At 40.4% G+C, this 23009-nt stretch overlaps 1 long non-coding RNA gene across 1 annotated transcript in view; it reads left to right on the top strand.

Moving 5' to 3' along the window:
• Nucleotides 1-22313, top strand: part of LOC132078859 (uncharacterized) — a 216804-nt gene extending 194491 nt beyond the window's left edge. The window contains exon 4 of the long non-coding RNA XR_009419332.1: nucleotides 22248-22313. This is a non-coding gene — a long non-coding RNA (uncharacterized LOC132078859). The remainder of the gene's footprint in view (nucleotides 1-22247) is intronic.
• Nucleotides 22314-23009: the final 696 nt, after the last annotated feature.

Here is a 23009-nt window from a genome sequence, read left to right as displayed (position 1 = left end):
AAAGTAGGTATATTTTGAATTTCAACCCTGAGCAAATAATGAGGTGTAAGACTAAAAAATCCTGCGTTGGAGTCTCAGGGGACACACATTTTCTAACATGGACTTCTTATGCATCAAGACAGTTCAATCACCTAAGTGGGAAAATTTTTGTGATTAGTGTTGGTCTTCACAGGGGGAAACTGCAAAAAGATAGGGAATATTGCATGCTTTGTGCTTCCATGCGTGCTTCATGTGTCATTTGTGACTTCCTCTGACTATCCCAGGGAAGCAGGAAAAAGATGTCTTGTTTTATTCTGTATCTAGGGTTATGGATATTTCTGTTTCTTGATGCTGTTTGACCATCAGCTAAGGTGCAGAGAGTGAGGGAGATTTTTGTTGTAGTTTCATAACAAAGTGAAAGCAAAGTCTGGATGGCTGGGTGGCACTCAGCTCTGTTATCTAAGGAGTCTTGTTCCTTATTTGATTATAGAAGAGGTTCAGATTTATATTTATAGGTTTTTCATTTAGTGTCTCTCATTTCTCTCTATGAACCTGTACAGGGTTTCTAACTCCTGCATCTGAGCACCATTCTACCCCAGAGTGGTGGTGGACACATCAGTGCTGTTCCAAAGAAAAGCTCTGAATTAGGATTCAGCACGGCTACTGAGTAGAGGCTCTCTGTGCCAGTATAGGTGTAGTGCTGATCTTGTAGACAGAAAACTTGGGTTTCCCAAGCACAGGGAAATCCAGCTGAGACTGAGGGATCTAAATCCTGCCCAGGAGGAACTGATGCTCTCCCTTTCCATGCTCCCACCTACAGCCAAGAACGTGGCAGGGTGGTGGGCTGCACATTGGTTACCAGCACTTCCAGAGCCTTGTGGAGGTACCAGTGCCAGCTCTGGATTGAGTGTTGCAGTGACCAGAATAACAGGCTCACATTAAAAGTTGAGCAATGCAGACACACTGAGACAGTGGTACCTCTCTACATCTGTCATGCTGGCATGAAGCTGCTTTTAGTAATGCTGAGCAGGAAGAGGATGGCTTTTTGGCCCCTAGCAGTGACTAAAATGTGAGCTGCTTTTGTCCCTTGGTAGTTTTAGCTGTGGAGAACCTAATTTTAGCACAGTGGAGGTTATATATACATATAAACACACACACGTATGTATATATACACATTCAAGCTAAAATTTTAAATCATTGAAAAACCACAAAGTCTTGAATTAGAAGAGAGGTCAGGGGAAAGTTCATGAACCCCAGCTGGTGCAACAAACACAAGCAGCAGCTGATTCACCTCTCTGAGTTCTGTCAGTGTGGTGTGGCTCAGCAGGACCTTCAGCATAACCACAATCACAGGCTGCTCTTACTGGAGCTTCATCTCACACATCCTTGGCGTGTAGTGTCTAGGGCCAGGCACCCTAACCCTGGCAGAGATGGCATGTTTTACTCAAAAGAGTACTTTGCAATTTAAAGTATTTTAAATTGTGGCTTATTAGCAGCAGTTCCTTCCTGAGCAGTGTGTAGTGCAGCTGCATTTGATGCCATTACTGTAGCACATGGCTTGGCCCAGCCACAGCAATTTTTTCATGGGATAAATAAGGGAGCTATGATTTTCTACATCTGTGAGTACATAAATATTTCTAAACGTTTGGCTCAGATGACTGCTCACCAACTAGAAGACACCCAACTCAGCATATTTATGATTCTGTTTTACCTAGAGACAGAATCTAGTTGTGCTTTTCTTTTAATATGAATAATTCTGAGGTTATTTTTAATCTCATGGAATAAAATGGACTGTGGCCTTTTAATTTAATTTTTCTTTATTCTTCTGAACTGTAGTACCATTGCATGTTAAAAAAGAAGGGAATATTATGGCAACTCCCTTTTCTACAGAAGCTGCATAGCATCCCTTTCCAAAGGCCAGCATTACCAGCAGCATGGTAGATGTGTAAAAAGTGAGGCCCATGGAGTTGAAATTACTTTCCTAACTTTGCACAATGGACTGCTGAAAAAGATGGGGCTGAGCAAAATTCTGGACAGACCTAACCTTATGCCAGGATCTGCCATTATTCCTTCACCAGACAGATGCTGCTGTCATCTTTGCCTTTGGATGCCTATGGTTTAGTGTTTTATAAGATGTACTAGTGGAAGGACAGTAACAAAACCAGAGCAGAGACAGAGAACAGGCTGAGATTGGACATGTTTGAGAGAAATGTTGGTAATCTTGGTCAAGCTTGAGAATAGGAGACGTTTGAGCTGAATTCACAATTTCAAATCCCACATTAAATGGCTGCATTTGTTGCCCGCATGTATGTTGTAAATTTGTTTTTTCTTTGGAGACTTGCAGAATTCCTTTAACCTGGCCCTGGTAAGATTAATATGGTATCCTTTCAAATACCTTGAACAAAACAAATGCCAATTTTCTATTGCCTATTTTTAGGCTTCCAGCTGGGCCTAAGAATTGAAAAGTTATTGAAGAAAGCCAAGATCTGAGCAAATGTGCCTGTTATAAATTGTAATATAAACCACTTATAAGCATAGGTTTTATCATCCTGGAGTTATTTCTTAATTTAAATGTTTCATGTGCATATCTTGGAGATGGGGATGTGTTTGGGTGAGGAACTCGATTATAAAAGTTATTTCTTTGTCTGCCAGACTGTGATTGTTCCAGATTGTAAAAAAAAAAGTATTACACATCTGTGAAATACCTGACAAACTTCTCTGACAAACCAGATGTTAGGCCATCTAATACTTATTTTACAGATAAAAAATACAAATGAGAAAATACACGCAAACTTCTTCTGTTGTGATGATAATGTTATTGCTGTAATGTTCATTTGTTTTGCTTTTCATGTCTCCGGCAGCAAGGGCAGTGTCAGTATTTGAGTCTGGTTCCCATTTATTTTGCTTGGAATGTGTAGCACTGTCTTGAATATCTTCCATCATTATTTGGACAGTACATGTGCAATAGCTCTCTTAATGTAGGGCACGAAGACATTCTGTAGGTATATGGTGTAATTAACTGCAAAGCTATTTGGGAGCAGCTGTTCCCTATTGTTGTTGCTTAATGTTGTGCAGCACAACAAAGCCTTAAGGCAGCACTTGTTAGTATTTATGGAAACCCTTTAGCCAGTCTGTGAATGAGCCTGCAAAAGAAGAGGAAATTCTGATGATAAAAATAAACAGGGGTTCTTGTTAAAGCAGGAGAACTCCAGCCATCCCTATCACTCAGTGCTGGTAAAGGCTCCTGGCCCTTTGATTTGTACCACAGACCAGATCCAAACCCTTTCTCTGAATCAGCAATTGAAAATTCAAATTAGTGAAGTCCTTTCCAAGGCAATGCTTTGCTCTTCCCATCCCACTGCATTTTTTAAGGAAATCAGAAACCTTTCCTACTACAATCTAGTTTTGGTGCCAGGATGTACATAGGAAATACTATTTCCTGCCTGTGCTGGCAAGTTCAGTTATTAAACCACTTCCTCCAAGAGCCAAACTTCTTTGAAGAAGAAATAAAGTTCAAAGTCTTTTTAAGAGACCATTTGTTCTTCTTATGTGCCTAACCTGAACGTTACATTGTGTGCCATTTAAATAAAAAGACCTTAATCTCTTGAAGATGGACTGGCTGTTGTTGTAGGTCACTAGTTTAGGAGAAGCAGACGTGGGTTACAACTGCATTTTTAGGAAGCTGCTTTCTGAAAGTGGAGGATTTTATTGGACTGAGCAGCCACAGAGCCATGGAACAGCTTCTTGCAGGACAGCAGTGGCTCTGGGCTGCTGGCAGAGACAAGGAGGCTTGTGCTGTCATGGGTGTTTGTTTGGACATTAGGTAGCTCAGAGTCCAGATATAAGGCAGATACCTCACACTACTTTATTCTTTCTATCAAAGTCACTTCACTCCTACTGGAATTCCAGTTTTATGTTTTAACTGACTGTGTCAAGATGAAAGGTACCCATCCTGTTAGGAGTAAAAATGATGCTGTGTGACTGGTGGTCAGTCAAACTCGAGGAGAACTTGGACGATAATCATCAACCAGTCTAAAGACAAAAAATTATTCAGAAGCAAAAATGTTTTCAGAAATCATTTTCTGTCACTGCTTGTGCTCCAGCTTTGCCTTAAACAGTACAGAGACAATTAGTTGGGAAAAAAGCTTCCAGTAAAAGGTTCCACACTCTGAACTGATAAAAAAATAAGGGAGGTTTGCCAAGTGTGGTAGGCATTGTCTAACCTTGGAGCATGTTAGCAGTAAGGTACATCTGTGAGGAACAGCAGCGGTGAAATGTTTATTATTGTGTGCCTCCATCCTTTTTGTGAGTATTATTCTGTGAGGACAGGGCCTCTTTTCATCTGATCTGTGCTGCCAAGGCGGATAAGAGAGGTTTATGTGATGTCAGATCTGAAACCAAGGAACCTGTAGACAGGTTCTGAGCAGTGATGCCTCTGGCAACTGGTTTCAAGGCAGAGCTTATGTAGAGTGCCTGAGGATTTAATAAGGGTATAGATGTCTGAGCAGCACATAAAGAGCATGGGAGGTGACAGGCTGACCCAGTCACTTTCATTAATTGGGATCAAGTTACCTTCTTACATCTGGGCAGAGCACTGTACTGGAGATTTAGGAAGTGAACAATAAGTTGCCATTGTCTCTGTGCACTGGGTTCTTGGTGACTGGTAAAGTAAGTTCACAGTAATAGAGGATGTTCATGGCTGAGAGAGCACCACACTGCATAAATCATGCCTGCAAAAGTGCCAGCATAAATCATTGAGATCTTTGTAACGTGGGGTTGTCAAAGGCTACTGTTCACATGTGAGCTCTGCACACACAGAATCAAGTACTCTGTCATGGTTCTCAATGGGTTTTGTTTTATGCTGGTCAAAATTAGGGCTAAATCTTCAGGCGGCTCCATCAAATACTCCATGAGTCAATGGGAAGTATATACGTGTCTACAGAATTATCAACTCAATTGAAAGGATGTTGAGTTAATTTTATTAGTATTAAAAAAAATATATGAAATAGCAGAAAGTCTGTCTCCTGGCTGCTTAATCCTGAGAAGTCATAGTAAAACTAAAAAGAAATATTAGTCTTTTTGGCATAAGGTAAAAATAGGAATATTTCCCTTATTTCATCCCATAACTTAAGACCTGCAACACAAGAAGGACTGTCTGAATGTGCTTAAAAAACATGCATCTTTCCTCAGTGTGGAAAATCTTGCAGTGTTTTGACAAAATTTCTAGAATTGGAGATGAGCTGGCTGATTCAAGAGAAATCCAGGTTTCTTTTTTTAAACTCTGAAAAGTTTACATTTTGAAAAATATTAGTTATTTTACTGTAATACAAAATCAAATTGCTGATCCTTGCAAAGATATTTTGAGAACTGTCATTTTCTGGGCAGCTTTCCATAACATTCTTAATTATGTTTTTATTAAGGCTCAATTGATTTTAACCTACTTTTTGTCTTTTTGACTCTTTGGGATATATTTTGGTCATTTTCGATGCTTTTGCCTAAGTGTAAGGCTAGAAGCCTAAATTAAACAGTCTGCCTGGTTTCAAGCATGTGAGGAGTTGGGGGCTAAATAAAAGCATGCAGTGTGTAAGAGTTGAAACAGAATGTTGACAACTGGGAGCACTGGGTTTAGTACAAGTCTTCCATCTCAGTTATAGCAAGTGGCATCAATGATCACTGGCAGAACAGGACTTTTTATTGTTAACATGAATTTGGTCATGCAAAGCTGAATCCAGGCAGGGCAACAGACTGAAGTCTGGGTGTGCATGAAATTTGCTTCTGGAGGTCATGCAGTTCTTGGCAGAGGGGTCTGCAGAGTTTGGTCAATTCAACCTAAAACCTATTAGCATTGTTTCTGTATAGTACATAGCAAGGTATCATTAATGAATGTATGTTTATTATATAGGTGTGTATGTTCTTCCATGTATAAATTGTGGGTCAGACAGTGAACAGCCCGATGTCACCATGCTGTGCAGCATGAGGAAATAAAATCTGCTTTCTGCCCCATTTGTCCTTGGCAGCAGTTGGTGGTACCTGAGCTGCCCTGCTGGGAGCATTCAGAGTGTGGGAATGCCCTGACCCTGGGGCACTGAGGAGCTCTGGCTGCTGATTCTCTGCCTGGCAGCTCAGTCCCTGCACTGCAGTGTTCCCCAGGAATGTTTGCTTCATCTGCTCTCAGCTGATTGGAAAAGCCTGCTCATTCCCTCTGCAGTGGGAATTTGAATCTTGCCAGGTTGGTGAGTGCTGGCTGGTGATGATCTGGCTGTTCATCAAGTCCAGCCTCATTCAGAATTCCTGGGTTAAGTATATCACTGCCACATTATCTGACTCTTGAACAATATCTCAAAACTCCAGATCAGATACAACAGCATCTTGCTAGGAAACTCTTTTTTGAAATTATAGATTAGATTAAAAGCATGATTTTTTTTTATTTTAAAAGAGAGTATGGGGGAAATTTTCATCTAGCATGCTTGTTTTCAGGCATTTCATTCGAAAATGTTCATATCTACTCATTTTATTCAAGTTAATCCAATATGGGTTAAAACTAATGAAATGCAGACTGCATTAAATTCCACTGCTATATTTTAAAGTTCAATATACTTATTAAGTATATTGAACTTTATAAGTTCAATATACTTATATAAGTATACTTATTAAGTATACTTATTTTTTGTTACTAGTTAATATTTTTTTTATTGCTGCAGATCTTGGAAGCTCTGCTTGGGAATGGGAGGCCATTGTGCAAGTAGCAATGAACAGACACAGAAAAAGTTGTCCTTGTGACTTTCTGAAATTTGCACAACCATGCATCTGAGCACAGATCTAAGTCTCTGTCCTCTGTCTCAGTGTTGAACTCCACTGAAAGAAATTACCAACCCACACTCCTTGAAAATCTCAGGTCTTTTTCAAAATAAGAATGACTCTGTCATCTCTACTATCTGGGTTGTTTTTTTTTAAAGGGGATAAATCTTGTACTTCAGCAACAGAAAGAACTTCCTGTGAAAGATGGTTTCTTTTATCACTTTTATTTTGTACTGATTGAACAAAGATGTTTCATGTTTAACTTCATCTAGAACTTGCAACAACCCGCTGACAGTTGGTCGGGTCCCCATCTTACTGAAACCTGTGGCAGGAATCTAAGGGGTGTAACAAGGCACTATTTTTAGTGCAGGGTATAGGGAAAGACTGCTGGATGGCTGGATTTCATTGGTGATTCTAGTGCCACTTAATGGAACTAAAGTGGCCAGTGGTTTTGGGTGCTCTCATTTCATCAGTCTGTGATCCTTTTTCCCAGACCACAGTTTCATTGCACTGGTCACAGAAAAAAAAATACTTATAGACTGTGTGAAATCTGTATTTACACTATTATAGCTGCCACAGGAAAATGCCAGACTATTACTTTGGGAGCTCATAGAATAAAACATATCTTGAACTCATAGTTTGGGGGGATTGTGGGGCTTTTGTTTGTTTTTTATCTAGATCCTGCATTAACTTTTTCCATCTGAACGTGTATGACACTAATCTGTCTGACCAACATAGTCTCAGGAAGGCAAATTTAAGAGCAGATTAAATCTAGTATAGAATACCTTGTCTATTAGCTGTTGTCAACTTTTAGTTCCCCTGCTCAGTGTACTAAATTTGTTCTGACTGCTTTTGTTCGTATATACATAACAAAAGGTGTCTCACAGTACAGTCTTGTTATAAAGCAAAAAAGTGTTAAGAAGAAAACACGTTGAACATTAAAGTGACAATCCTATTCCAACTATCAGGGTTGGTGATTTGCACTGTCTGTGCCACGTTTTGTAGCACAGGGAAATAAAGAGAAGCAGACAAGGGCTAGTACTTAAAATTACATGAGCAAAAAATGTAAATAGAAATCAACAGACTGGAGATTTTTTCTTTCATTTGCATACCCTGAAAAAAATTATCACTGGAAAAAAAAAAGGCACAAACTTTTAAGCAGAGCTGTTTGCTGGAACAGTACACATCTTCCTTTGGCAGGCATTGATCTATTTTTGACATATAAGCCATACAGTGTATTAGCTGTATATATTAGCTAGGAGAGTAGGAGTTCTCGAAGGAACAGATGGTTATTCCCAGCCTGGACAGCACTTTTTAAGCATTAAGAAATCTATATAACTGTTCAAGTGAATTACTTGGGGTTTGCTACTGCAATTTTAAATCACAGTGGAAGCTTAAGCAGTCCCTACCACCAGCAGCCCCCCAAAATAAGAAGTTTCCTTTCTTACGCCCTCTTCATTTTCCATGCACTTTAAAATGACAGTTGTCGTCCCTATGAAGATTAGAAGACCCATGTTGGGTATGTCACATGCTTTGATGGTAGTATTGCCCCAGGCATTTGTCATCCAACCTACAGGGATAACAATGTGTAATGGTGGTGCTTTTTTCAGAACACTGTAAGTATACAGATATTATTAAATTTTACAATTACCACAGGGAATGAATCAAAGCCTCCAATAAGCAAATGAACTATATATTATAGCCCTGCCTTTATAATTTTTGTTCAGTTCCATCTGATTGCATTTCTGTTATCACTTATTTGTTTCTCTGCATGTAGTTTTATCTAATTTCTCTTTATTTCAGTCACTTGCAGAGGAGATAAATGGATTACTTCAGACTAATTGCTACTTATTTAGAAACCGTCAACCTTTTGTAAGAGTTTCAAATCAGTGGTTTAAACTAGCTTTTACAATCTGTGGTATTTATCTTGAAACCTTTTATCACTGAAGAGTCTATTAATAAGTTGTTTTTATAAAGCCACTTTCAATTTTTCTTTACCTGGTCTGCCAAAATTTTTAACAGATTATGATAGTTAAGTAGATAATGAGATATTTTCTTCTTTTAATATGTGTATGCATTGAAATACCACTGATAGACCTGGCAGCTGCATGGATTTGATTGTAAAGTGTCTGACAGAGAGAGAACTAGAATAAAAATAAATATTGCATTATCTTGATTTCCCCTACTTATGTGATGGAGGAAGCAGCTGCATTATTTATCTAATTGAAGGAATGTTACGAGTATGTTTAATTAAATGAAGAGTACTTAGTAATAGTGGGGGTGTAAACAAAGGATAAATGACAAAATGAGCTAACATCAGCTCAGATGTTTTAATTACAAGCTCTGTACCCTTTGGTGTAATTATTGCAGAATGTGTTTGTACATTGGAATCAATGTATTCAATCTATATTCAACAACATATCAGTTTCTCATCATGATTAGCAAGCTTTCTTATTTTCTCAATGCAATCGGATGGCAGGTTCATGGAGCCCAATTCTCACATATCCATTTGCATAAAATTTCAGGGGGATTCATCTATTCTTCCCTCGGTGTGAAGGTAAAATCCAGCTTCCTATCGCCAATATATAAAAAATTGTTGAAGTTGTCATGGCTTTAAAACACCCTAATCCCAAGGTATTGAATGACTTTTGAGTGGGAAATGGGATTTTCATAGGGTACCTGAAATGAATCTTCAGCAACACAAAGTGCCTAATTTAGTCTCACGCATTCTAATTGATGTTCACAGCAATAGATCCAGTATGATAACCTCAGATGAACACAGTCCCACTTAGTGTTGGTATCAGAGGAAAAAGCACAGCACAGGAGTGAAAAATTTACAGGGAGTAGTTGACATTTCACAGTTAAAATATAGTTTTCCAGGGATGGAAAGCCTTTATTTGTTGAAGACTTCCATATAAGTGGACAGAACATAAAGATTCTGCAGGATCTGGGATGTGAATTCGGATGAAAAGCATGTTCCTTGTGAAAAAGTCTTTATCTTTGCAACCAGCTACCTCAAAAGACTCACTGAAAGCCCTAAGACATAATTAGATCATGGAGTTTGATCCCTGCCAAATTCATAATTTAAGTCAACGCTTAAGTCACATCTCTAACAACAACAACAACATAAAGGAGCTGCCATTAGTGCATGGAAGTGATGCTTTCATGTGCTAATACCTTGATCACTCCAATTTTCAGTTAAAATCAGGACTCAGGAAGTCCCAACTAAATCCTCCATCTCAATGAATTCTCTCAGTGGTGGCTTTTCCTTAGCTGTATCCACTTCTTAAAGATTTTTTAAAAATCCTTTACTACATATTTGGCAGTATATTAAGTGTTTTATGCTAAAGTAAAGTTTAGAAAAAGTGTATTTTGCCTAAGGTTAAGTAACTCTTTGTTCCGAACTTGCTTCAGTAGATCAAGCTTTCCAGCATATCCATTCTTCCTAGGCACTCCCCATCTTTTACAAATACAGCAAAATAAACATGAAGGAATATCATCAAGAAAAAGATATGCTGCTTGTGTAAGTAATTATGTCCCTTGTTAGTTCACTATAAAGTAATTTTCTTTTTTTTTTCCCCACTCTTTACATTTCTTAGTGTGCCCTGGAAGGTATTTTTACTTAATTTTGTTTAGAAATTTGAAAAGCAAGAGAAAGTGAGGGATGATTACAGACTTTATTTAAGGTTTTGATTTTGGTTTCTCTCTGTTCTTATATCAAAGATAAAATGGAAGTGGTGGTGTCATGTTCAGGTAATGAGATTTTATATTAAAAAGAATAAATTAAGCTCATAAAGCCAATGGCAGGAGGGACATGAGGAACCATTTCTAGCTCACAAAAAGGACTTTATACATTAATGCAGTGAGCATCAAGAGTTATTAGGAGTCGAAATTCAAAGCTCAAAGGATGTCAAGTGCTTCAAAAGCAAAGGCTTATTTTGTATTGTTTATATTTAGAAGTGATATGGAGCTCCCTTGAAATATTTTACCCATGATGTCAAAAATCAAAAGCATTAGGGGAAAAGAAAAACTCGGGACATTTCCCTTGCAAACAAGAGTTTTGTCCATCACACACCAGAGGATTCCTCCAAGGTACAGATTTGTACACCACACTGCTTACCAAAAAAATACAAACATCCTCTCAGCTTAGTTCTGTGTTTGTTTCTTGCCTTGAAAAGTCATAGTATACAGAAAGGTTTTACTGTAATATTCACTTTTTTTTTTTTTTCCTTAGTAAAACCGCAAATCCTGGAGTATCAGTATGTGGTCATTTTTTAAATAGATATTTTTTTGAAAAGCTGTGTGACATTTTTCTTTAATGGCTGATTTTTTTTTAATGTCAGCTACATTTTTAAAGCATGAGGCCTGGTTGTAACTAGCCTCGGCACTGCTACTGTACATCAGACTGTACTATTTGATCATTAATTTATCACAGTTCTAGCAGTTTGTTTGACAGGTGATAGTGCTTTCATCTAATGGCTACACAGCAAGTGTGTGGTGCACTAAAGAATGGATGCCACTGACTAGAGTTAGAAATCAGCAGACAACAGCCACTTTGCAGAGCTTTATCGATTTACCAGAATCATTTAAAGATATGAAACAACTGGAATAATGAATGCCAATTCAGCTCACTGTAGGGTTTTTCTTATTAAGTATGGAGTATATTAATATAGTGTTGTTGCTAGTAGTGTTTTTATTATGACTATTTGCAGTGATAAAAGAAGTGCAGAAATCAAGGTGCAAGTTTGAATATTTGTACTAGAAATACAGTCTCTGTGTTCAGTGCAGCTTAGGAAATAGATGCTTGGCAGAAATATGAGACATACTGCAGTATTGTAAATACTTAACCTCTAAGTAAAGTCTTTCTTATGCTTATCTGCTGAAAATGTTCTCTGAGTTAGGTGCACAAATATGAATATTGCATGGATGGGAAGAGCAATATAAGGCACCTTTTGCAAGCATGATGGGGTTCTTGGTGTTGTCCTGTGCTGGGCCAGGAGCTGGACTTGATGGTCCTTCCAAATTGGGACATTTTATGATGCTCCCTTTACTTTTGTCCTCAAAGGAAAGAAAATATTTAACCCATTGTTTCAGTTCCCCACTCTGCTCACGGCAGCGCGCGCGCCATGCTCAGTGTGAGCCGCGCTCGGTGTGAGGAGGTGTCTGTGCTCCAGCCCTGCCTCTGCCAGGGCTCCTGGTGCCAGGCAGGGCAGCACACCCATGGCACAGCCCATCCACCTGCTCCTGTGGCTGCAGAGCTGCTGTGCTGAGATCCTGGCAGGATCTGGGACTGTTGTGTGCATGGAAATCTGCACCTTTGGCTCCTACCCCACAGTGTGGCTGTGGCCAGGGGCCTTGTGTGCTTGAAAACCCAGATTGTTGCATTTGTGCTGGTTTGCCAAAGGTCTGTCTCACAGTTGTTCAGTTGTTCATGGTTGAACAGTTGTTCTTGCTTTGGGTAAGCTGGCAGGGAAGGTATGTTAGCATGAATCCAGTACCCTGTTTTACTGCAGCAGCACCTGATACCCCATTTCAGCAAGAAACAGTAACCTGTAAAATGTTAACAGCCCCTCCAACTCAGAGACTCTCAAATCCTGAAGCACTTGGCTGCAGTAGGTCTTAGTTGAAATTATATCAGAGGTAGAAAGGGTGCTTTGAATTTTAAAGTCAGTGCCAGCAGACTTCTGCCCCTTATGTTGACAAGTCAGCTTAGGCTAAAGCACAGATGAGTCATGGAAGTTAATTAATTTTCTGAGGTGCTGATTGCTCATATGTCCCACTGAAACCAATAGGGAAACTCCCACGTGTTGTAGTGGGAGCTGGAAACTGGCCATGCTGTGTTGTGGGACATCCAGAAGTGGTGGTGCTGCTTTTTTGTAGTGGAGACAGTGGGAGTTGCTTACAAACATGAAGGAAACCAAAATGATGCCAAATGAAATTTTATTTTCCTCCTCCTTGGTGTTTGTTACAAAAATCCCAAGTAAATAGTAAACACAAAAGTTCCTCAAACATTTTTAGTATTTATTTTAAGCACATGTGCTGCCTCATCTCCTTTTAATTGCAAGTCACAGGAACACTGATGCCTGGGGGGTGGCCATGTATGTAGTCCTGAGTGAAATGATGCTCATTAATCATTTCTCTAAACTACACTACACTACACTACAAACCAGTGTCTCTAGGTTTGTAGTAGCTGTGACAATGAGTCTATGTAAGCCTTGCTGCAGGAAGGGGGACCCCATTCCTTAGTTTCCCATGTTAGGGAGTCATCATCACTGAAGCTGAGAATGATGGTTCCATTAGTTCTTCCCAGAAGAGGAAGTTCTTTTCAGGAAGAACTATTGGCACTTCCAGGCCCATAATCCAAGGACAGCAGGCAGAATGATAGAGGCTGAATGACATAGAGCCAGGGATCAGCCTTTTGCTGAACCTACAAAAATTTCCACTGGTTCTGAGGTAGACTGGAATATGAGGGTCTCAGCGTATAGAGAAATATGTGTGAATCAATAGAGCTGGTACAGGATGGATCATGAATAATTTTGCTGTAGACTTTCATCTACATGTGTCAATTTGTCACATTTCCAACATAGTAAACCTTGTTTGGTTTGTTTGAAAGAAAGTTCTCTAGTTACTTCTAAGTAAAACCTAGTTAAATTTAATTGGTATTAAAGTGAATCTGATATTATCCTCTCTGCTGAGGAATTAAACCATTTTAGTAATAGTTGAAAAAAAAGGCAAAGAAAAAAGCTGTGCTTTTATCTTGTCTTCTTTCCCTCCATGATGGCACGCTATTTAGGAGTTACTTAAAGTTCTGTATAAGCTGCGAATCATATTCTGCCTTTCCATTTATCTTCCTGCCTACAGAACCACAAGATAAAAATACTCTGGACGAGCGATTCCCTTCATCTTCTTGCTGCAACTTGCCAATTCCCAGTCCAACTCCTCCTCCTCCCTCTGAGTGCCAGTTTGAGGGGCAATCTTTGCATTTTTGGCTATCACATTTTCAGGAGGTAGGATGGGTTCCTCCACTGCCAGTCTGGTTATAAATAGTGACTTGCCTGAATGAAGAATTACATCCTTGGATGGTGGTCTGAAAGGGCAATTGCCATGTGATGGAGCCATATATTGTCTTATCTTCTCTCAGAAGTGCTGCCTCTGGTTCTGCAAGGTCTTCCCTGGAAGATCCTGCTCATATGATTTCAGCATTAATTCCAGATACATTGTCACTGTGATGGCAGTGGAAGTGCTCTGTGAATTTTTCCATTTGCAGCTGAAGAAAGAGGTTGGGCTCAGGAGACTAGATTCTCCTCTCCATTGCTGCTGAAAAACAGAAATAATTCAGCTGGAATGAGTGAGGTTCTTCCAGCGATAGCCTTATACCACAGAGATCAAAGTCCGCCCTTCTTCCCTCATATTCTAAGCTATACTTCAATGAATATGCAAACTGCATTTTTACCTTCTTTTCCTTCTCCTAATTCCCACAGTTGAAGTCCTGACTTGAGCCACAATTAATATCCCCCTTCCCTCCAACACAAATGTTGCTTCCCTCCTGTCCCTCCCACATGAAAACCCCAGGCACAGTTTGTGTTTTCAGTGTTATTAATATGTACGTCTACAACCCAAATCCTGAAGCTCCATCCCAGGCTGCCCATTCCCAGTGCTGCCAGCCCTCTCAGGGTTTGGCAGACAGGGCAGACGGAGCGGGTGGCCTACATGGATGCAAATGCACGGCGGTGGGCAAGCTTGGCTTGGGCCAGCTTGTTTGTTTGTTGCTGCTGTTTTTGCTGGCCTTGCTCATTAGAGCCCAAATCTCTGGAAAACATCTAGTATGATTCATGTAAACACCAAAGACAAACAGGATCAGACTCACGGAGGGGAGGAATAGAAAGTGGAGGGGAACAAACACTTGGCGGGGGTCGGCTGCCCGCCATGGCCCAGCGAGGACTGGGAGTGAGAGGTATGCCAAGCAGCTCTTTGTCTCACATGCACATTAGGATAAGTAACATTGCTCCTCGCCATCTGTCTCTCTCTATGAACCTCTGCCTCGTTCCCATGTAATAAGAAGATTCATAGAAGTACCAGCTGTGACCTTACAGGAAAGCCTGAGAAACTTTGCCTTTTTTACCAGCACTGGGAGAGTGAGATTTGGCACCGATGAACACAGTTGTGTGTAATTTTTTTGTTGTTGCTCTGTCGCCATCTCTTCCCCCAGCAGTTGTGCAGTGTTCATAGAAAGATGAAAGCCCCCATGGCAGTTCAGGAGAGGTTGCCAGCTGCCAAACATGAGTTTCAGTGGGCTATTTTTTTTATACTGTTCTCTTTTATTCACAAGGTGAGGAGGCCGTCAGATGCAGCAAATTCCTACTCCCTGCTTGCTGACATGGGTCAAGAGGACCAAAGCAGGAGTGACCATCTTTATTTATTAACCTGACACAAGGCATAGGGAAAGGATGCCAGCCTTGGGGCTCCCTTACAGACATGGTGATGTGCTCCCCTGTGGGTTAAATATATAAATATGTGTGTCCCTGATGCCACATCCACAGGATGTTTGGCAGCTGAGGTTGCTGGCAGCTGAGCCCATGGGCACGAGTGTGTTGTAGTTGCCTGTGCAGCTCTGTTGCAGGTAAATTTACAGGGAGCTCTTCCATAAAGCAGCATTCAAGTCCTTCTCTTTCACACATTTGTGGCAGAGAAAACTCAAAATTCCCTGACCCATAAATTTGCGGTGACATCTGTGTGAATGACTCACTTTTAATTCAGAATCATGCTGAAAAATTACGGTGAAAAGGTTTCAAAGCAAGAAAAATTTGTTTGTTTGGCTAATCAAAATCTTAATATATATGAATTTGGCTAAACCATGTAATTTAAACTGAAATTAAGCACTTCATCTTCAAACCTGGTTTTCATACAGTGAAAATAAATTTCAAATTGGAATGTTTCATTTCTTAATATCAAAAGAGGCATTTTTACTTTTGCATTAAAAACAGCCAAGTGAAAACATAATTCACCAGGCTATCAAAGAATATTGCAATAGATATAAACCTACATTTTTACTGTTTAAAAAGTGTGAGATAAAAAGATTTCCATATTATAATTTTGGGGCAACTAAAATTCCATGGATATTTTTTTCTGGAAAAAATAAAGGTGAGGTTTATAAAATGGAAGAATTAGACAAAAAGAACTGGAAATTTCCCCTTGGAGCATCTACATTTCTTGGGAAGCTTGTTGTAACTGTATAAAACCAGCTCCTCCAAACTTCATAATTGTCAATGTTGAGATATTTCAAAAGCAAATCACCCTTAAAATTATTCAAAAATTTAGAGCAAAAGTCTATTGTCTCCCATCCCTTGAAATTGTCATGCAGGAGGAACTTGGCTTTTCATTGGGACTGTAGGAGTGTATGTTACTGAGGCACTTGAAAATTGCACCCAATATCACCAAGAGCAGCAGATGGATCTGTCAGCTGTTTTGCTGAAAATGGTGAATATCTTCCCTGGAACATTCATAAGTTGCCCGAGGCAAAATTTCACAGTGGAAACAGTGAGATTTCTCTTTACATAACATTCCGAGTACTCACGAAAGCCAAGGTGCCCCCGCCCGACAGACTAAAATCCCCATGAAGCAGATGATGATGAATAGGCACAGCTGGGCTCTGAGGAGGGCGTTTGCAGGAGCCCTTGGCCATAGCCTGACCTCAGGCCATCGCATTGCAGAAGCAGCAAGTGAGCAGTGTCTTTAGAACTTACTTTTGACACTTACTTTCCCATTTGGGTGGATACTGAGGTGGGCTCTGATGGTGACTTTGTGCCTCTGTCCTCTGTCCAAGCAGAACCTTCCTCATGTGGTCACCTCAGGAGCACAGGAGTGTCTAAGTCACAAATTGGAGGTGTCCCAAGTCATGTGCCATTACATATTTACTGCCTTTGATTGTTGATTTGTACATCTAAGAGGAGAGTTGATCACAGCTGTGGAGCTGTGGGGGAATCTGCTGAGCATGTGAACATATGTAGGTCCTCAGGTGGAGCAGCTTCTGGGGCTCAGAGAAAGGGGCCACTCTTCTCATTGTGGAGAGATAATTTTAACAGTACATTGGCACATTTCCTATCCATTGGGAGAGTTCAAATTGTCTTACTGCAAATATTTGTGAGCCTGATCCAGGGCCTTTTTTGTTGGGCTTTGTTTCAGACAGTATGAGTAAGAGCTGATCATATTGGTGTTCACCAGAATAAAACAGTTCTCCTGAATTTGTTCCTACGTTCTAATGTTTGCTTATAGATACAGTGCAAACCTGGCTCTACAATATTCCATTGGAAATAGAGATTGCAGGCCCACAGCAGCCTGTATTTAACAAAGGGTTATCTATGCTTTCAAGTTAATTTGTTATTAAGGCAAGGTGTGACATTAAAATGCAGTAGCTGCCTCTGAATGCTCTGGAATAAAAATATCTTTTGTTCAAAAGGATGTTAAGTGGACAGATGTCAAGTGATATGTGGCCAGGTAGAGCTACTGTAATAAAAGCATCTTAGGAACTGTCTTAATTAATTTTTTAACGTTATGTTTTTTTACTGTTTTTAATGCATTGCAATGTCTTTAGCTAGAAATAATGCTTGAATCTCTCTTAGCTTTCACTGAATTAAATACTTACTGCAAAAGGAAATCAGAGGTGTTTCTGAGAATGAGGTTTGTTGTGGGCCTCTAAGTGTTTGAAGTTGTTTGGAAAATTTGCATAAAAGCTGTGTAAGATTCCAGATACTTCTGTGGGTCTTACACAGTTTTGATAATTCCTTTTCTGATGGCTTTAGAAATTACTGTTTATGAGTTTGCACATTGCTATTGTAGGTAAAAAAGCAGAAACTATCATGTCTGCACTTAGACCAAGGGGGATTTCCATACAGTTTCCAAGGTTCAGCCCCAACTTTTGTTAAATCTTACCCTTGGAAGCCTGAAATATTTAGTGGCCTTGTAAGGAAAAGCATTTGTACATCAGATTTTAACCTTTTCTATCTATTGAGCAAAAGTTATTTTATCCAAAATTCTAGACACTAAGTGGAAGATTTAAGATATTGGGCATCAGTTGTGTGAGATACAGACTCTGGGTCAAGTTTTGAACTCAAATTAATAGGGTAAGGGTTTGTGTGATTAGTCTTAATGGGACCAGACTCCTTCCTAATTGGAGAACTGTTGGGCAAGTGCTTGCATGTGAAGGGACTGCAGTCTGGGTGATGGTAAATCAGCCCTGTTTTTTGAGCCAAAAGAAAGCAAGCTCTTGACTCAGGCTGCCATGAATTTCAGTTTATTTGAAATCTGATTGGAAAGTTTGTAGTGTGACTCAGTCCACACAACAAAAACAACAGCAATTTCTGGTGAAATTCCTCCCAACAGGCTTGGCTGTTTGCACTGTCTGTCATCTGCTGTGTGATTGGGCTTTCTTAGGTGACTAAATGCTGAGAAGGTCCAGAGTGGGTGAGAACACCAACCAGGAAAGGCTGTGAGCAACAGCTCAGGATGAGTAAAGTAATGGAGGTTTGGGGATCTGTGAAAGCATGAAAAGTTTTAAAGCTTTCCTCTAGTGTCTTGTTTTCTCTAGGGAAACATGTGGCAGGCTCAGCAAACAAAATGGATAATATTTTATGTTCAAAGCAGACATCTAATTGCATCTCCCAACCACTGGGCTAGAGTATATTTACAAGTTCTCTTCTGTAACCCAGTGCAGCTCTCTCATTTACACGTGTGTGAAGCACAGAGGTGCAGCCACCACATCCCTCTGCTCTGCTGGGCTTGCAGCAGGGACTCAGATGCACATACCAAACTTGCTTGTAGCATGGGCATAATAAAGCAGAGGGGAAAAAATCTAAACAAACCATTTGGAGCCTGATTTCAGCTCCATCTCCACTAACCCAACTATGAATCAAGGACAATTTCTGGTCCTTTGGGAACCTGTCCTTGTTGCGTGCACACCAAATGCAGGCAGAACAGAGAGGTTAGAGAATGAAGGAAAACAAGACCAAAGGTCCTTGTTTTCCTATTTATTGTTAGGCTTTTTTTTTTTCAGAAAAGAAAACAAACCTTAATCCAAACACATAAATCTGAAGAAGTTTATCCTGATTCAGATAATAAATGCAGAGCATAATAATGCAAGATAACAAAAGGAATGACTGTTCATGCCACAGGATATCATCTGTTGAGCCCATCTCACAGTCCTCCAGGCTCTGAACCAGTCTTGGGACTGAGACAGCCGCTGATGATACAGCTGCAAGTTTGATCTTTACTTGCTGCTTTGTTGTGTAGTGTTGGGCAGGCTAAGTCTTCACAGGTAGCTGAGGATCACCAGAGGAATCTACAATTTCTGCTTTCAGTTTGTTTCAAAGGGGTTGCATTCCTTTTTCTTCTGTGGTGAGAAGGATGGTGAAAAGCTGGGAATGATCTTACTAACATCAAATAATGTCCTGACTGTGGAAGAACGAGCCACTTAATTAAATTTTTCTACCTTCCCATCTTCTTAGGGCCTATTCAAAAGCAGGTACTCAGAGATTTGTTACTCCCAGCTGACAATGTGAGCAGGTTTAAATCAGGCTGGTGTCCCATGTCACCAGATGGGAGTGTGGTACCTTTGCATCCTCAGGGTTTGTTCTGTGCAGACATGATCATGTTCCCTGCCAGCAGCTTTGGTCTCTGGGCTGTTCACAAGAAGGATGCACAAACTCATACAAATGGGTGGTAATATGAAAGTAAACCTTTGGTTTTGAGATTCATATTCATTTTTTCAGAGTCATGGTAAAAAAAACATGCTATGAAAAATAGGCAAGCAGTTTTAGCATTGAGAATTTTATGTTAGATTAGGAATCCAGATTCCATATGGGATCCAAGGGAAGAGGTTTATTGTTGTGCTCATTCAGGAGAGTAGCCAGACTATGTAAAATCTGAGAAGAAAGGAAATTCAGTAGCAGTTGTGAGCAATAAAAGAGTATTTTGTGAGTTGGACAAGGGAAAAAAATCTGTTACTAAGTTCAGAAAAAAAATCAGTGTGTGGAAATCAAATGCATCCAGAGCAGTTAAAGGAGACATAAAGGTAGTTATTAGACAGAATGATATGGGGAGAAATGCAAAAAACATGAATGATACGGCTTTTAGTTTTCACTTTTGGGAGGTTAGAACTTCAAAAGAAACCCACTGAAACAAAATAAAATGCTTCTCCCTCATGCTGAAGTGATTTGGCCCTAGGTGCCCGTGTTCTTTTAATAATTTGGTCCTCTGGAGGGTTCAAGTCCTCCTCCAGCTCACTCCAGGCAGCCTCTCAGGCTCGCTCACCTCAATGATTAGCGGGAGGCCTGCGGTGCGCTGCAGGGTTAGAGGGAGCCTATCAAGGAGCTCATCTCCAGCCCAACAGATTCCTGCCTTGGCAGCATTCCTCTTCCTGGCTTCTGAGATAAAAGGAGGATAGGTAAAGGTAGCATTTCAAAGCAAGCAGTTTGGGTCTTAAAATATTTGGTGAAATTATTCAAGAATAGTTCATTCATGTGGAAGTAGTGTCTGTGTATTGCTGTTCAGGTCAATGAAAGCTAAAGTCTGACGCTGGCCAGGCAGGTAAAAACTGGCTGTGGGCTTCCTCAGCTGCATACCTGGGCACTCTGAGCCTGACACAGTGTGGGGAGCAGCATCAGGAACTCACAGGCTTTCTGGAGTCAGCTCTACTGTAGTTTTAAGTTGGACTAAACTCCCCAATGTCATCAGAAGATGCCAGCATCTACTTCAGGAGTGCCTCTGGGATCTCACTCTGTTCAGGCTCAGGGGCTCCTTCCTTCCCAGCTGTCTCCCTCTCAGCCCAGACCTCTTCCCCACCACAGCACAAACCAAATGATGGCAGTCAGCTGGTGGATGATATATTAAATATTGGCTGTTCTTTCAATACAAAGCTAATGTTCAAACATCCAAGTCTTCAAAATGGCTGAGGTGTTGGGTAGTGAGATGCAAGGAACCTGCCAGCTCTCAGCTGTGCTGCAACCATGCCAGCCAGGGATTTTACCCAGTGCATGTTGGGTGACAAGGCAGCTCCTTGTGGCTGGTTATTCAGGGCTGATAACATGAAGCTGTTTACAGGCACTGAACACTTTCAAAGCCAGCTCCTGCTTAGGGCATGGCTAATGACCCCTCATCCCGAGCACGCTGTGAGTGCCAGCAGGTTCTGAGCACATTTCTGAAGCCCATAGGGCAAAGCATGGAAATCTCTGCTGAGCATCTGGGTAAGGACTACATGCAAACATTTGTGGAGGCTTAGCAGGTCCTGTTCCTGAGCATCTGATTCTTTGTTTAAGACCTGTATGCCAAGTTGTCACGTGTAAGGTCTCGGGTTCCAGTAGCTTATTGGAAAAAAGGTGCTGAGGAAAGGTTGCTCATAAAGTTGCTTTCTTCAAGCTGAGAAGGAAAGGTACAAGAGCTGGGTTTTCAGTGGGGTTGGTTGCTAAGACTTTGGCAAGTGCAGGCAAGCTGAGATTGTGTTATCATTTCACACAGTGTGGTGAATGTTTTAGACTTAAATTGTAGAGATCATTATCTGCAAGCTGAAAATACTTGTTGATATGCCCTCACTGAATGGACATGTCTGCATTGAAGTACAAAACAACCCTCCTGGGATGTATTATCTCCATCTTTGAAGGTGAATGAAAAGGTGAATAATCTATTGGACTAGCAGTAGTTTGGAAACCATGATACATGTAGTTTATGGGAAATAAATAGTGAGTTTCTATGTGTGCAGTGGGCAATTAAGCAATTCAGTATGATTCATATTGTTATGGAGAATTTCTTAGTTTTTTGAGGAAATCAGGTGTGGACATCTGCCATCCAGTAAAGGAACAGGAAACATACATAACTGGTGTTAATAAGTTTCACCCACTGGTGTTTGAGAAAGTCTGTTTGGCAGAACTTGCAGAAGTCCAAAGCAGGCAGTTTTCTGAGACCTCTGTGAAGCTGGGTCATGCACCACATTGATGCTGGACTAGCATGAGCAAGCTTGCACTCAGCCCAAGAGAGCAGATGCAGAAATGTGAATCCAGGTGCCATTCCCCTCTCCACATAGCAAAGGGACTTCTTTGGTGGACTGGGGAAAAAAGAAATTGAGCTCCATCTTCAGTGTCAGTTTGAATCCTGTCTTTGTTTCCTGCCATTTTGCTGTTGGATTCCGTAGCATGCCGTGTGATTTTACTGGGCTCGTGCAATGTACATACTCCAACTTAAAAATCTGCATGTTCCCATCTGTACCCTGAGGATATTTCAAAAGGGGAGATTCAGAAACTGGGGAAGAAAGGTTTCATGAATTTTGCAAACTTTTTCCTTTAAGTGCTTTTTTTCCACTTGAGTGACGCTTACGAATTACTTACACCGTCCGCTATAATTTAATGCGTTACACAATAAATAAAGAGTATCTGCTGTTCTTTGTGTATTTCAATACCAATGCTTTCCTTATCTATTTTTCCCAGCTTGCCATTTCGTGCAGTAGAGGTTCTGTCATGTGATATTACTCTGCACCGAGGGAAGTTGGAGAGCCCTGCATGCTGCTTTACTCCACTGGTAAGCAGTCAGAAGATTTACTTTGGTCATAAATGCAGTTTCACAATGTGTGCCTCTCCTCTCTCTTGCATGTTCAACATGGCATTTCAACAACTGAAAATTCAGTAGTTGTCAGCTGAGTCAGAATTCAAATTAATAGCTTGTGTATTTGTTTGGAATGTTTTCAGCCCCAATATTGATTTGTAGGCATTTCAAACTACACTCATTTGTAAATGCAGGTGTGCAGTTTTTGTGAACATCAGGGAGGTCATCATTTGCATGCTGAATGAAGCGTAGATTGTATTTCTTGTCTTCTAGATTTTATTGTCTTCACACAGCTTGGTGTAGTATTTTTCACACTCTTTGAGACCTCTGCAAAATTAGGAACTGTTGCTGCATAAATATTCATGTTTTATACTGCTGTATATGTATTGTCAAAACATCCAAACTGTTGAATTACAGACCCTACCTGCATACATCAGTTACCTGATTCCTAGCCCTGTGCCTCCATACCTGTTTTGCTATTCTTCTGAAATACTTTGCAAGGGGAAAATAAAGTAAGGAATATCTCAGGGTAGACTCAGGCCACAGAGTAGAGTCATTGCTAAAAGGTTAAGGGTTATATTCTGATTTGTCCTTTATCTTTGCCTTCACTTGGCTGCTCATTCCACCTTCATATAGTTAACTAAAAC

Source organism: Ammospiza nelsoni, chromosome 13 (assembly GCF_027579445.1).
Source record: "Ammospiza nelsoni isolate bAmmNel1 chromosome 13, bAmmNel1.pri, whole genome shotgun sequence".
Classification (NCBI taxonomy): Eukaryota; Metazoa; Chordata; class Aves; order Passeriformes; family Passerellidae; genus Ammospiza; species Ammospiza nelsoni.
This window is presented reverse-complemented; position numbering and strand designations above follow the sequence as displayed.